Source organism: Neophocaena asiaeorientalis, unplaced genomic scaffold (genome assembly GCF_003031525.2).
Source record: "Neophocaena asiaeorientalis asiaeorientalis breed wild unplaced genomic scaffold, Neophocaena_asiaeorientalis_V1.1 scaffold130, whole genome shotgun sequence".
NCBI classification, from domain to species: domain Eukaryota; kingdom Metazoa; phylum Chordata; class Mammalia; order Artiodactyla; family Phocoenidae; genus Neophocaena; species Neophocaena asiaeorientalis.
The window spans coordinates 1,304,633-1,320,850 of NW_020173397.1; positions in this window are offsets into that span (position 1 = coordinate 1,304,633).

Consider the following 16,218-nt stretch of genomic DNA (forward strand, 5'->3'; position numbering starts at 1 on the left):
GTGAGGTACGTTCTGCTGGGTCCTCCCACTAGACTAGGCAGAGCTGTGTCTCATCCATTTTTTATCCCCAGTGCCTTGCACACCAAAGGAACTTTGTGAGAGGAAGAGAGGGCTAGGGGAGAAGGTGAGACTGCTCTTCTCTTGGCCTTGATCAAGGCCCCTGACACCCCAGTGGGACTGATGGGAAGAAAGAGTCTGTCAATCCCTGGTGAAACACCAGCCTTACAGTTACATAGAACTTAAATGGTCAAGTAAGCACAGGCTCCTGCAAAATGCATCCAAGATTACAGGATGTTATAGTCAAATGTCATGCCTGCTGTGTGTTAAGACCACGAAAGCTTTCCTGTGGAGACAATGACATTATCAAGTGTTAAACCAAAGTAGAACTTACCAACTTCGACCTTGATCCTGCACATGCTCTTGGGGAAAAGAAGCCTTTGTGAAACATTCCTTTTCTGATGTGAAAAGGATTCCGTTGCTGTGGATCAATTCTCAGGGTGTAGAGCAGAGAAAATGCAAAGGGATGGAATCAACTGCATGTAAGATGCCAGCAGATTGTATTGCAAACACAAGCCACTGCCTGGGAACTCCCAGTCCCAGGCCTTTTTTATACCAGTGCCACCATTCCTCTTGGCAGTTGCCAGGTTCCCCAGAGAACTGTTTATATATCTTGAATGACTTTGGAAGTCCTACCTTGGGGCGATGAGGCAGTAGATAGAGGTGACAGGAATCCTGGGGGACCCTCACGTCTACAGCTGTTATCACTAGACTGTAGTGCCATCCTGGCAAGTACCACCTTAAAAATAAGGCTGTTTTTGTTCACCGCCACATTCCCAGAACCTAGCCCCCCCCCCCACTAAAAAATCACTCAGTGCATTTTGATTGAAAGATAAAATGAACGGATGAATGATCAGCCAGCAAAAGCTTCATAAAATCATTTTCTGTACATTCCTGGGTCAGTAGAAAAATCCTTGCTGAGGGAAGAAAAGGGACACAGAATCAATATCCAATAGGTAAAGAAATTTGGCTAATGTTTCGAAAATGTTTGGTTTGTGAGTGGGTGTGATTAGAGAAGGAATGAGGAGCGAACAGCAGGAGCGGGCGGCACAAGGAGGGCTGCCAGAATCTAAGATGAATGAACTTCAAACCAGAGAAATCCAAGCACATAATCTTTTACTGCTAGACAGCTCTAAACGTAATGGATGAACTGCCAGAAGAAACACACACAGGATTATGGCTGCTGCTTCAGCTGCAGTTGAGCCAAATTGATATTTAGCCTTGTGTGTAAATAGGCATTTTGTTGCACATAACTGGACACAGTCTTTGCAGTAGACAGGCAGGGTCTCAGTGAAGGCATCAAATATCCATGTCCCACCCCTGGAAGAATATACCTTAGTAGCTGTGCTGGCAGGAAAGGTGAAGCCAGGAATCATCATTAACTCTTACGGGTAGAGGGAGTATGCTCTTGTGATTTATAATGAGAAATATATATTTAGTCTTCATTTCTGGCACAGAGCTCCTAAAAGCTGTAAAATGTCCTAAATGATGAGAGTCGTAAATGTCTTTTGTTATGCTAATGAGGTGACTTCTGGAAAGCACCTAAGGATGGGGGCTGGTCGCCAGAGGAGCCAACCCCATGATTAGAGGGTTGTCATTTTTAAGCCCATCCCTTGATTTCTAAGGACAGGAGCTGGAGATTGAATCAATCACCAGTTGACAATGATTTAATCAATCATGTTTATGTAATGTAACCTCCTCAAAAGAACTCATAAAGGAGGGAGACTGGGGAGCTTCCAGGTTGGTGAACCGGAACCCTTCCACATGCCACTGTGCCAGGCTCCGAGCTCCTTGAGGACAGAAGCTCCTTTGTTGGAAACGTCTCCCTATTTCTCTCTTCATCTGGCTATTGACGTGAGTCCTTTAACATCCTTTGTAGCAAACTGGTAGTCTAGTGAGTAAACTGGTTCCCTGAGTTCTGTGAGCTGCTCTAGCAAATTAACTGACCCCAAGGAGGGGGTGGTCGGAACCTCTGATTTATAGCCAGTCATTCAGAAGCACAGGTGACAACTTGGACTTGTGATTGGCATCTGAAGTGGAGGCAATGTTGTGGGACTGAGGCCTTAACCTTTGGAATCTGATGCTGTCTCCAGGTGGACACTTGTAGGATGTTCAACTGATGTTCGAGAATTGCTTGGTGGTGTGGGAAAACCCTCTGCATCAGAATTGGGTGCAGAATCTTAAAGAGCATTAACTGAACTGAGGTCAGACACTCCTGTTGGAGAAGGTGGTGTTGGCATGAATTAATAAATGCATGTCCCCACCTGCTTCAGAGCTTCACTCTATTTAAAATACCAGAGTTCTTTAGGCCTCTTCAGACGTCCCACCCAGTAAATCTGAGATCACACAGTTCCTAGATGGTCCGTCCCTTACAGTTCAAAAAGTTCAGAGTAAAGCACAATTAGAGTCAAAGGGTAAAATCCAAGTCCCTTCACTGATAGTAAGAAATAGATTGTTATCAGCAAACCAAAACACAAAAAAACTTCCTTCTCCCTTAAACTCACCCCTGGTTGTGTTTGCACGGTGCTTATGTGAGACGTTTGCTAACATCAGGCTTTGACAAGCTATCTCCCGAAAGCAAGCCCGGCATTAACGAGCAGCTGCAACCTAGGTGACAAAAATCCAGAACTGCTGTCGGCCCATCCTCCCCTCATTAGCTTCCCTTTGTCTTTTCTTACCACACGCAGCCCACCTTGCCTTGCCACAAACTCCTCCAGTCCCCCTGTTCCCAGACCCTGCCCAGTCAGCCCACCCCTCAGGTCTGCCCTGGTCTGCTGAGTCCAGCCCTATTCACTGCACTCACCAGCCAGCCACCTCACTCATGACTGCCCTGGCCTCCACCCCTCTCTGCTCCCCAAACCCCAACAGCTGTCTCTTGCTCTGCCCTCAGATTCCAGCGTAATTATCCTTGCCACTTGCCATCACTCACTTAGCAACATTTGCATCCTCTCTGGCTTTACAGCCATCTGAACACTCCTCCCTCCTGCCTGGAATAAATGCCACCCCAATGCCAATTCTAATCTACTTTTCTGAGGACCACTGTGGTTAGAGTTTAGCTAGTTAAAACTCTGCATCAGGGCATAATCATTTTTAAAGACTTAGGCCAGAGTAGCAAAGCTGTCAACATATAATGAATGTCTGAAATGCACAGGACATGACTTATATGACCGACCAAAACAGAAGAAGGATGGAGATGACACTTCATTTCCCTGAGTTCATCATCATGGCAATTAAGGAGATCATTAACATAAAGAGTTTAATTTAGCATGAAGCCTGAACATAGAAAGTATTCAATATTAGCTACTGTTATTATTGTTTTTTAATTATTTCAACACCATTGGAATAGTAAGTTGAGAAAATGCCCACTATAAAGACTGGGCTGGACGAAGGAAAATAGAGGAAATCCGACCCGGAAATAAAACATAGTAAAAGCTTAAAAAGAAAATTCTTAACAAAACTATTTTAAGTGCTAGTGAAGGTGTGGGACTGGCTAGGGAGAAAGGAGTTTTGACTAAGAAATCTTCTGCAGTGTTGTTTGGGGTATTAGTTTGATAGGGCTGCAGTAACAAAGTTCCATGAACTGAGCGGATTAAACTGCTATAGTTTATTGTGTCACAGTTCTGGAGGCTACAAGTACAAAAGCAAGGTGTCAGTAGGGCTGGTTCCTTCTGAGGCTGGGAGGAAAGATCTGTTCCAGGTCTCTCTCCTCATCTCCTTGTAGATGCCGTGTTCTCGCGTCTCTTTACCTTGTCTCTCCTCCATGTGTGTCTGTGTCCAGATTTCCCCTTTTAATAAGGTTCCAGTCATACAGGCATGAAGACCCATCCTACTCCAGTATGACCTCATCTTAACATAAAACATCAGCAATGACCCTGTTTCTAAAGAAGGACTCGTCCCAAGATACTGGGGGTTAGAGTTTCAACATGTGAATTTGAGGGCGACAGAATGCAAGCCATAACAGTTGGTGAGCTATAACAAGATGCTTAAAAATAGACACAGCTGCAGATAGTAATTCCAAGTGCAAGGTACACAAAATACATGGGTAATAGTTAGCAATTATATTTTCTTATCTGAGAAATATGGAAATATTCTAAATAGCCAGTAATAGGTATATGATGATCATTCTCAGTACACCTTCTAGTGAAATCTTACACAACCCTTAAAAAGAATGTGTTGGGCTTCCCTGGCGGAGCAGTGGTTGAGAGTCCGCCTGACGATGCAGGGGACGCGGGTTCGTGCCCCGGTCCGGGAAGATCCCACATGCCGCGGAGCAGCTGGGCCCGTGAGCCATGGCCGCTGAGCCTGCACATCCGGAGCCTGGCTCCCCAACGGGAGAGGCCGCAACAGTGAGAGGCCCGTGTACCGCAAAAAAAAAAAAGAAAAAGAAAAAAAGAATGTGTTTATTTAAGACATTTGCAGTATATTGTTAAAGAATCAGATATATTTATTGGATTAGGTGAAATAATTGTAACAATTTCTACATAAAATGAACCAATAAATTAACTCTATTATATCTAGGAAATGCAATTAGGAGAATTACAAGAATTAAATAATACCTGTTTTTATATTTTCCAAGTATTCTACAATTATTTGTTACATTAAATTGTTTTTATAAAATGATATTTTAAAGTATATTTTTAAAAACACAGTGCATCGAACAGTTTTCTAGTTTCAATCTCACCTGGATTTCTGCTTACCAAAACATCTGTATACCTTACAAAATTCTATAAAACAGATTCTTATTTTCATCAATGTCAATTTATTCTGCTCAATTTTTAGACTCAAAGAAATGACAGATGTACTTGTTTTTCCTTGTTTCACTACGTATGAGTCACATTGCTGTGTAATTATAATGTTACCACCTTATCTGATACAAAAAGAATTAGCTGTTATTGACCCATTTATTCAAATAACATTTTTTGTCTCATGCTTTCTCAGTGCCAGGCCCAGTGCTAGACACTTCGGGGTGCAGAAATAAAAGATCCACATTGTCAAGTCAAAAGAGCACATAACAAGTGATGGAAAAAGTATCTTTAATGAAAACTTAAATGTGCATTCCTTTTGGTGAGGGCTTGTGCACATAGATTTTGGTTCACCCTAGCCTGGCCAGCTGTATTTCTTTTATTGATGGAAGCTGTCTATAATGTGTTTAGGTTTCCATTTATGATATACTAGAAGTATAATAAGGCCTAGCTGTAAATTATTGGCATTTTCACTCTGTTTCAGTTTGACAACTTGAGTGGAATAAATAGTTAGAGGTCCATTGCTTTTCTGTGTATGGAGGTAATAATTTCTCACAGACTGAAGGTAGTGGTGATACTGAGAAAAATTATCTTTTTCTGTGACTGTTCTATTGGGATAGAGGGGTGGTGTTCAAGCCTTAACAGAACTCATGTAATTTATCTCTACTGTCTGCGCAGATGAAGACGATATCATCAGTAGATGAGCTATGGGTCAACACAAGACTTGTTTTCCCGCAGAACACTTAAGATTGCTGTATTTCAAAAGCCCAGGATAGGGATAGCTCCTGCGTGTACGAACATTTTCTTGGTGATTAATGCCACACCGTTCAGGAAAATAGATTCAATTTGCCTCTAAAAAATGAACCGAAAACTTTTAGCAACCTATGAATTTCTTTTGTCAAATACCTCATTTGGCTCTCCCTGGAAAGGAGAGAAAACATGACTGCGGTAGGTGATTTTATCATGGCCCATTGCCTTTGGTTTTCAAACTGTATGAAGATTTTCCTTTTCTTTCAAAAAAGAACTTGAGTAGGGTCAGAACTGATTATCATAAGTGCATGCCGTGTCACTCTGAATAACTGGTTCCCAGGGCTCTGCCAACACAGCCACCCAAGGCACACGTGAGCAGCGCATACTTGGTTGGCAGTCTGGACAGCAGTTCTCAACTGGGGGTGATTTTGCCCCCCAGGGGTCATTTGGCAATGTCTGGAGACATTTTAGGTGTCATCCTGGGGGCTGCTACTGACATCGAGTGGGTAGAAACCAAGAATGTTGCTAAACATCCTGCCGTGCATAAGAGAGCCCTCTGCAAGAAAGAGTTATCCTGTCCGTAATATCAGTAGGGCTGAGCTTAGGAAACCCTGATGTGATATTTCATTTACACCATGCCAGTGTTTCTTTTCTCCTTCTAAATAGTCGAATGTCACATTAACTAATTGAACAGCCGGACAGTTGGATGAGCATTCAACATGTTACCTGAAGAGGTAAACATCTTGGATCCCACTCGTAGGAGTTGAAAAGGTAAGTTCTATTTTAACAATTCTTAATAGTTGTGTAATGACTCAGCACAGGGAGCCACTGTGGGCCACATTCAATTTTGAATTAATAAGTGTTAAAAGGTCAAGGTAAAAAAAAATTAATGACGTTTTAAACATGAAATAGGGAGGAATCAAGGTTAACGATGCCTCTCAGAGTCCCTTGCAGGATGCTTTCTTGGTGATAGAGATGGTGTTTAGATAAGACACCCGTCACCACGCATGGCCCCGGCCACTGCCGTGGGAATGTCAGCTTGAGTACATCAGTAGTCACATGGGTTGAGAGCTGCCAGTCTATAACATACAGGGAAACATCTGGAAAACTCTTTATTCTCCTGTTTTTATTCAGATGCCTGTGATGGATGCCCTTAGAAATTCCTTCCTTTAACAATTTATGTTGCCAAAACAATTAGGGCTCCCAACACCAGGAGGCTTTAGAGGTGTTTTTGAATATTAATCTTTCTTAGAGGTTTTCTGCTTATGCCAGATTAGATAATATGGTAAATGGGTTTGAAACAAATTAGTCCAGAACACATTTGCATTAACGTTTTCTATTTCCTAGAAATGTTCCCCTGGTTAATTGTTAGATAGCCCTTCGCAAGCAAGTTATCAGTTAATTGCTGGAAAATGTAGTGTTTGTATTACTTTGGTCTTTAATTGGCTACAACTTTTCTTTCTCATTAAATGCTAATTTAATTGTTTAAGTAAACAAGGCCATCAGAACAGTAGTCAAAGCTGTTTAATGAAACACAAATTTCACTTACAGTTATGAATCAATTTTTCTATAATAAATAGACCTCAGAGTTGGATTTCTTTTTAATTATGGTAGTTGAATAGTCTGTTTCCAAGGAACTAATGTCCCTAAACCTCTTAACTTTCCTGAGGATGGTAAATTTCTCATTGTACTAGTGTGTACATCTTTATATAATGTGTAATGTCATTTATTTAGAAAATGAGTGAACTTTAAAAATAGTTTGTCTTTAAGCTCTAACTTTAAAAGTGACCTGTTTGATAGAAACTTTAAAAGTATGCCAGTCCTTACTTTTTTGAAAGTAGAGAATCCCAAATAAAATTTAATATTCTTTATTACTTTTACCCATCATAATGAGAAGTTCTTTCTTTTGGAGTATCCTTTGGATGTTTCTCCAAGTCACAATGATTTAGAAGGGACAGGATTATTTTCTGCAGCCATATGTCTATTTTTAAAATACTTTTACTTAAATTCTTTGTGCCTAACATGACCCCTTATTACTGAGTAGTACTTCCTCCATCATGGATTCTTAATGTTAAAAAACCAAAACTGAGTAAATTTTTAAATCTTACTGGCTTTAATGATTCATGATCAAACAGCATCCAGTCTAACAGATGAAAAGGAGTTCTGAGGAGCTGTGCTAAATGAAAATTTTTTACAGGCAGGGGAAACAGGAAGGAGGCAGTTATACTAGGCAGAATATCAGGTTGGTTATTGCAAGGTTACCGTCCTTTAGGGGATGGCAGGGGTTTTATCCAGCAGATTACCTACTAGTGCCAATCAGGAGATTTTTGAGGCACTGGTTTAAGATTTATTTCTGAGAAAGCCAGAGCTGTGATTGTCTCAGTGTGGTGACATGGGGCTTAGCGTCAGTGACTCCATTTTGGTTCTGCTGTTTGTAACCATCCTCCCCCTCAACCCCCACCCTGCTGTGCACTGTTGACCAGATTCTCAGATTAACTGAGAGATGTGATCAAAATTTAAGGCATCAGCACCATGACCGGCTACTGCTCTGGAGTTCTGACAGTTTTTTGCTGAGTCTCTGAGCGGCATTCACAGGTCACAGGGCCAGGTTCACAGTCGTTAAGTTTAGTCATTCTCATTCCTTTTCTGAAGTTCTGGTCTTATGGTGATTATTTATTTGGTGATTATCAGCTGTGAGCATGCATTTAAAGCTTTTGAGAGAAGACAGTATACCAGGGAGACTGCTTTGATCATTCTGAGCAGGATAATTCCCAATGTTTGGACTGTACTTCAGGTGTGGGTCCCCAAGACCCAAACCACTCGGAATCAAATATGTCAAAGAAAGACCCGAATCAAGGAGTCACTTTTTCAAGCCAACTGGCTTATTCAGTGATCTTATTGTAGCTGAGTGTCATCTTCCCTAGAGATGTCAATCCAAGTGCAGTAAGTGGTGGATGGCCATGGCACAGACACCTCCTGACTCAGCTGAAAAAGATAATCAAAGGTTATCTTATTATCAAAAACAACTTTGGCCACAGATTTTGCTGTGGGATTTTGCTAGGGATTTTGCTTTAGCAGTAGATTCTGCAGTATCCCCAAGCGTTAAGGAGTGATTCCTGATCACGGCCTTATTTTCCCTTACTCCTAGCCAGGGGAATAGGGATCTGCCAAAGGAAGCAAAGTTTGAATTATGAATGCCTCCTGGTACTTTGCATTCGAGTCTGTGGCTCAGGACTGGAAAGATGACAGCCACGGAGGCCAGTACAGTTTGAGGTTCTATAGACCACACGGGAGGTTTGTAGAAAGCCTAGACACAAGGTTCCCAGGGTTTGGGGCTGCTAAGCAGAGACAGGGAAATGGACGTCCAGAATCAGGGAGTCTGATACAAAAGAGAGGAGGCTGTTTATTTCAGGGAAACTGAGGCACTGGCATTCAAGGAGAACTTTGTGACGGGCAAGACTACCGTCACTGGCATTGTGACAAATCCAGCAGTCGTCTGGAGGTTGGTTTACCCACCTTCGCAATGGCCTGAGATATATGAACAATGAAATTATCTTTCCAGGTCAGAGCAAGGCAAAAGGTAAACAAAATAATCACGAAACCTTCCTAGTGTAAGCATTAGGAAAAGAACGGTCAGAGAAAGGAGGAGGAATGAAAAGAAATATTCGTGAGCCACGGTCTTGGGAGGAAGCAGTCTTCCTCTATGTTAGCTATTTCTTTTCCTTGTCAGTTATTTGATTTTGAGGTCTCCAGACTTTGCACAGAATCAGATGTCAGGTGGAGCCTTCATCAGTTGTTCAATATGCATCTAAGGTTTAACACCTTGTAATGTGACAGTGGTGTCAGTGGTCAGGAGTACCTAGTAGGGTCCGTTCCATGAATTTCAGTTTTGCAAAAGCATCAAAGTAAAACAGTAACTGCACGTCAATAACAAAAGACTTAAAATGCTCATGGTTACAGAAATGACAAGAAAATTTGGTTATTTCTGTGGTATACATTTTAAGATAACGACTTCAGTTATGACTGACAGTATTATATCAGGATATATCAGATTTCTAGGAATCTTGTACAATTTCTAGAACACTTTTATTAATAATATGCATCCATACAAATAAAACCTAAGAAGGTTTAGCATCATTTAATTTGATAATGCTTCCCATATAATTTAATAAATAAACTTAATTATTTTAATATTTTACCAGAGACAAACCCTTTGAGATTTTCCAGGGGTGCACTGGGAAATCTCAAAATTAGTTTGAAGTCAAAAATTTAGAATTTGCTTTACCGCAAATACTAGTGAAAAATTTAAGCCATCTGAGCAGGTAATCTTAACTTATTCCATCTCTCAGAAACATAATTTAGATCCAACTGTTCTTTTATAAACTAGTAAGTTTTGTATTATCATACCTATTTCATGTTTAAAATTTTGGGAATGTCAAAAGATTTGAATATTTGCTTAGACAGGATTACAGATCATTATGAAATAATACTTCATTATCTGGGCTTCCCTGGTGGCGCAGTGGTTGAGAGTCTGCCTGCCGATGCAGGGGACACGGGTTCGTGCCCCGGTCCGGGAAGATCCCACATGCCGCGGAGCAGCTGGGCCCATGAGCCATGGCCGCTGAGCCTGCGCGTCCGGAGCCTGTGCTCCGCAACGGGAGAGGCCGCGACGGTGAGAGGCCCACGTACCGCAAAAAAAAAACAAAAAACAAAACTTCATAATATATTTAACCAGAGGGACAATAGAAGTTGTGAACACAGTTGTGAATTAAACTTCACCTGTTGTAATATTGAGAAGATCCAGTTTTCTTAAGTAATCAAAGACCTGATAAAGACAACACAAAGCACAGTAAATCTGGGTGAGATACAAAGTCCAGGTAGATTCCTTAAAGGTAAGGAAAGTTTTACAATCTGTTATCGAAAGTAGGTCAGAAGTCTAAAAACTTTTTCTTTTTAACAGAAAACCAAATTCTATTTTGGTATTGATGTGCTTTTAATATTAAAACTCATTTTTTAAAAATAAATCGATCCCAATCTTAGCCAGCCTGAGCACACATAAAATTCCTTTCCCAGGCTGGCTTTTGCACAAACTTTCTACACTGTTTTTAACTCCATTCAGATTTTGTCCCGTGCTTTTTGTTATCTTCTCATTTTGCAGCCACCACTTATTTTACTTTCCTTGCCCACTTAACATACACAGTTGTTTCCTTTCACCCTTATTATTTCTAAGTAGGTTTTTTTTCACAGTAAACTATAATTTGATTTTTGATGTCTTTTTATTTTTAAATTTACTTTTTATTTTATATTGGAGTATAGTTGATTTTACAATATTGTGTTAGTTTCAGGTGTACAGCAAAGTGATTTAGTGGTACACATAGATCCATTCTTTTTCAGACTCTTTTCCCATAGGTTATTACCCAGTATTGTGTGGAGTTCCCTGTGCTATACAGTAGGTCCTTGTTGATTATTTTATATAGAGTAGTGTATATGTTAATCCCAAACTCCTAATTTATCCCTCCCCTCGCTACCTTTTCCCCTGTGGTAAGCATAAGTTGCTTTTCTACCTTTGTGAGTCTGTTTCTGTTTTGTAAATTGGTCCATTTGTATCGTTTTTCTTACATTCCACATATGTCTTTCGTTGTGAGTGTATAGAAATGCAAGAGGTTTCTGTGTATTAATTTTGTATCCTAACTTTACCAAATTCATTGATGAGCTCTAGTTTTCTGGTGGCATCTTTAGGATTCTCTATGTATAGTAGCATGTCATCTGCAAACACTGACAGTTTTGCTTCTTCTTTTCCGATTTGGATTCCTTCTAGTTCTTCTTCTTCCCTGATTGCCGTGGCTAAAACTTCCAAAACTATGTTGAATAATAGTGGTGAGAGTGGGCAACCTTGTCTTGTCCCTGGTTTTAGAGGAAACGCTTTCAGTTTTCCACCATTGAGAATGATGTTTGCTGTGGGTCTGTCGTATATGGCCTTTATTATGTTGAGGTAGCTTCCCTCTATGGCCACTTGCTAGAGAGTTTTTATCATAAATGGGTGTTGAATTTTCTCAAAAGCTTTTTCTGCACCTATCGAGATGACCATGTGGTTTTTGTTCTTCAATTTGTTGATGTGGCATTATCACACTGATTGATTAGCAGATATTGAAAAATCCTTGCATCCCTGGATAAATCCCACCTGATCATGGTGTATGATCCTTTTAATGTGTTGTTGGATTCTGTTTGCTAGTATTTTGTTGCGGATTTTTGCATCTATGTTCATTAGTGATACTGGCCTGTAGGTTTCTTTTTTTGCAGTATCTTTGTCCGGTTTTGGTATCAGGGTCATGGTGGCCTCGTAGAATGAGCTTGGGAGTGTTCCTCCCTCTGCAGTTTTTTGGACTAATTTCAGAAGGATAGGTGTTAACTCTTCTGTAAATGTTTGATAGAATTTGCCTGTGAAGCCACCTGATCCTGTACTTTTTGTTTGCTGTAAGTTTTTAAATCACAGTTTCAATTTCAGTACTTGTGATTGATCTGTTGATATTTTCTATTTCTTCCTGGTTCAGTCTTGGAAGGTTGTACCTGTCTAAGAATTTGTTCGTTTCTTCTAGGTCTCTGTGCCACAATGGCAACTTCCGGGAGAGCCCAATCCCTGGCGCCTGTGCCACCAGTGTCTTTGCCTCCACAGTGAGCCACAGCCGACCCCTGCCTCCCCAGGAGACCCTCCAAGACCCACAGGTAGGTCTGGCCCGGCTCTCATGTAGTCACTGCTTTGCACTGGGTCCCAGCGTACGTGAAAACCTGTGTGCGCCCTCCAAGAGTGGAGTCTCTATTTCCCCCAGTCCTGTGGCGTTCCTGCACTCAAGCCCCTCTGGCCTTCAAAGCCAAATGCCTTGGGGGCTCCTCCTCTCGATGCCAGACCCTCAGGCTGGGGAGGCCGACGTGGGACTCAGAACTCTCACTCCTGTGAGAGAACCACTGTGATATAATTGTTTTCCAGTTTGTGGGTCACCCACCTGGCGGGTATGGAATTTGATTATATAGTGGAAGTGCACCTCCTACCTTCTTGTTGTGGCTTTAGTCTTTTTTGTTGAGGGTTGTTCAGCAGTTAGTTGTGATCCTGGTGTTTTCATGAGGGAAGGTGAGCTCAAGTCCTTCCACGCTGCCATCTTGTCTCCTCCCTCTTGATTAGAATTCTTAACCCTTAGAATCCTTAATCCCTAGTGAAAACTGAAAAGCAATTGTAAACTGTTATACTAGCATTCTGGATCAGAAAATTTATTGATATCCTAGTTTCTAGAAGTATATTCTTTCTCATAGTAAATTTTTCAGTGTAACAGAGAAAACACCAGTTTACTAAAAGACCCAAATATCTTTAGTTCCACTAAAATGAATCCAAAAGTAAATGACCTTATGCTCAGTAGTTTATCTTATTTGTAAATGATCAAGATATTCAGTAAATATCTGTCATTTAATTTATCTCAGTGTAACTGTAACGTTTCAAGTTACCAAAAAGATTTTGGAAATTACTTTTAAGTAGATATATCATAAAGCATAATTATTGTTGAAAAGTTATTTATAAACTTTTATCTTTCTTACATCTATTTAATTTACTTGTTAACAATTATGTTTAAATTACTCCTGAAAATTTCTATGAGACATTAAGCCACTAATTATCATCTTCAGTTACCTCTCTTGCTGACAAGTTCTATAGTGAGATGACATGAGCTTATTTGACTTTTAGTAAACCTAGGTAGAATGAAAGTCCTCATTTAATATTTAATGCTGATCACTGTAAAAAATACCTGCTTTTTTTTTTGCGGCATGCGGGCCCCTCACTACTGTGGCCTCTCCCGTTGCGGAGCACAGGCTCTGGATGCGCAGGCTCAGCGGCCATGGCTCCCGGGCCCAGCCGCTCCGCGGCACGTGGGATCTTCCCGGACCGGGGCACAAACCCATGTCCCCTGCATCGGCAGGCTGACTCTCAACGGCTGCGCCACGAGGGAAGCCCAATACCTGCTTTTTTTAAACCAACAAACAAACTAGCTTTTGTTTACTTTGCTTACTGAAGATTATCCTAGGTCATGTGAACTTGAAAAACATTTGATTAGTTTTTATTTCTGAAAGTATATTTAATTTATACAGTCTTTGTCTTTAAGTTAAATAAAGCTCTTTACAAATTAATTTTGGCAATACTATCTAGAAGTAGATAAAAATCGCTCATCTGTAACATATACATATAGACCTATAGCCAGGCACAGAGATCTTATAGCTTTTGTTTTAAAATTTTAGACAGGAGATGAGTATGACAATGCTTATAAAAGAACTAGTTTATAAAAGAACAGTTGGATCTAAATTGTGTTTTTGACATATGTAATAAGGTTACCTGCTCAGATGGCTGAAACCTCTCACTAGTATTTGTGGTAGAGGTTTTTCAGGGGCCTAGTTTTAAAATCACTAGGTTTTTTGCTTTTAATAAGAATTACCTTGGTTCCTATAGAAGTCTAGGTAAAATAGTTACATCCCAAAAGGCACAGAGAAAGACTGCAAGTTTCACCAAGGACTTTTGTTCCCTAGGTCCAGATCTTTTACATCTATAAGCCTCTTGAGATGAATAGGGGAGGTTTGTGGATTGGTAAAAAAGGTTAGGTGGGTTTTGAATTGCTTCTAGAGATGCATGGAGTCTTGTTAAGACTCATTTTATAAAACCAACACAGTTGTTTTTAATTCCTCATAGACTCGGGTTGCAACCTGAGTGACCTCAAAGGCTCACCCAGCCATCCAACTGCGTTATCTCCAACCTGCTGCTTTATGTCAGGGATAAGATCTTCAAGTAAGATGGAAATCAAAAGATTCCTATGTTCTAGATTTAAAACTGCTCATCTTTGGGATGTTTCTCTTCCCGTCTGGATACATAGGTTCATTTTAGTTTAGGGGAGAAGGCCTAAAAAGAAGTTCCTATCATGCTTTGAACCATAGAGCTACTTGAAAAAAAAAAAAAATCATTCCAGATGTCTTGTCAGGTTTCACCTGGGACAAATAGTAGACATTCCTGCCAGTACTGAACAACTCCATGGATGCAAGAGGTGTCCCCATAGAGGGTGCAGAAGATACTACCCTCCCAAGATCCAGAGCTACTCCCAAAGACAGCCAAAGAAAGACAGACAGACTTAGACCAATTCCCCTCAGGACACAAAATGAGACAAATCAGATGGCAGTAGTTGTCCCCGGGAGAGAAAGTGTCAATAACAAATAGGGCTGGATTTGTTAAAGGGGAGAGGACATGAAAATTTACCTTCATCTCATGACTGCGTACTACCGAGATTCAGGAGCACCGACTCTGGTAAGGATTCTCACCCGTCACGGGCTTCTGCCAGTTTTCCCAGGATCCCATCTGCAGGCTCCAGAGCGAGTGGGCTTTGAACTATGGAGTGGAACACAGATATCTACCAGAATTTCCCAAGGTTTTCCATTAATTTTCATTTTAGTTTCCTCTTAGCTGTTTACAGGAATAATTGCTAGCAGTTTACCAGAGAATTTCTCGGACTCCCATCAACCCTAGGAGGAGTCCATATGGAGGTCCTCGTTCAAGGGTAGATAGGAGGGTTTTGGTAAAAGGCTACCGACGTGGCCATCGGGAAAGGCAATTCAGGCACAGGATTGGTAGACTGAGTTCTCAGGCAACGGAGGCTTAGAGGGGAGGAGGACTCACGTCAGTCCTACAGTCTTTTCTTTTAGGTGCCTCTTGTGCCTTTACTTTTTCATCAGGCTTTTATAATGAATCAATGAAGCTATTTTGGAATTGTGAAGACTTTCAGAGGCTTCTGCACACCAAGTAAATTGACTTGGGAGCCCCTGCTTTCATATGTACTTCTTTAATGAAAAATCTCATCTAATTGGAACATTCTCCCAAATGGCCATTGTAATTCTAGGTTGTCTTTGTAAGATTTTGCCGTTTCTGTAGAGACTCAACAGTTTCAGGGCCACAGTTCACTAAAATGAGCAGTTGTGCAAGAAGGTGGTGTGCTCAATTCGAAACACGAGGATATTTAATACCTAAGAGAGATGTGCCCTTGGGTGTTTTACAGTGTACCTCACTGCGTGGAAATTTTCTTGAGGTTGGCAAGTGACCTCGTGTCACCCTAACCCACTCCGGGACCAACTTATCCTAGTACAGGAGTCTTAAAGTTAGGTAAGTACCCTAAGCGCTTTTAAGAGCTCGATCCATAACTACCAGTTGTGCAACTTTGGCTTCGAAGAGTCCTGTTATTATATTGATAGGTATGTTCTTCGTTTATCTCATGTGCACGTTAGCAGAAAACAGCAGTAATCAGGCAAATAGAACTGTGGACATCAGCATTAATCCACGAGATGTTACTGCAGACTGGCCAAGAAAAGGCCTTAGGTGCACAAAGCCAGCCATTTCCAAAATGGAACTACAGTCTAAACCAGCAGACCCCAACAAATGCAGACTCCAACTCACCAAGGGCGAAAGACTCGGGGTCCAGGAGGAACCATCTGCCGGCTCAAGGTGACCCATTAAGCTCTGGCCTGGGACCATGGACCAACCAAGGGCTAAGGAGGAGTGCTCTGTTACAGCCTCCCAGCTGTCTAGGCTAACCGATCAACCCCGGACCGTAAGGCCAGTTAGATTGGGAGCTCAATGCAACGAGGGCAGAACTTG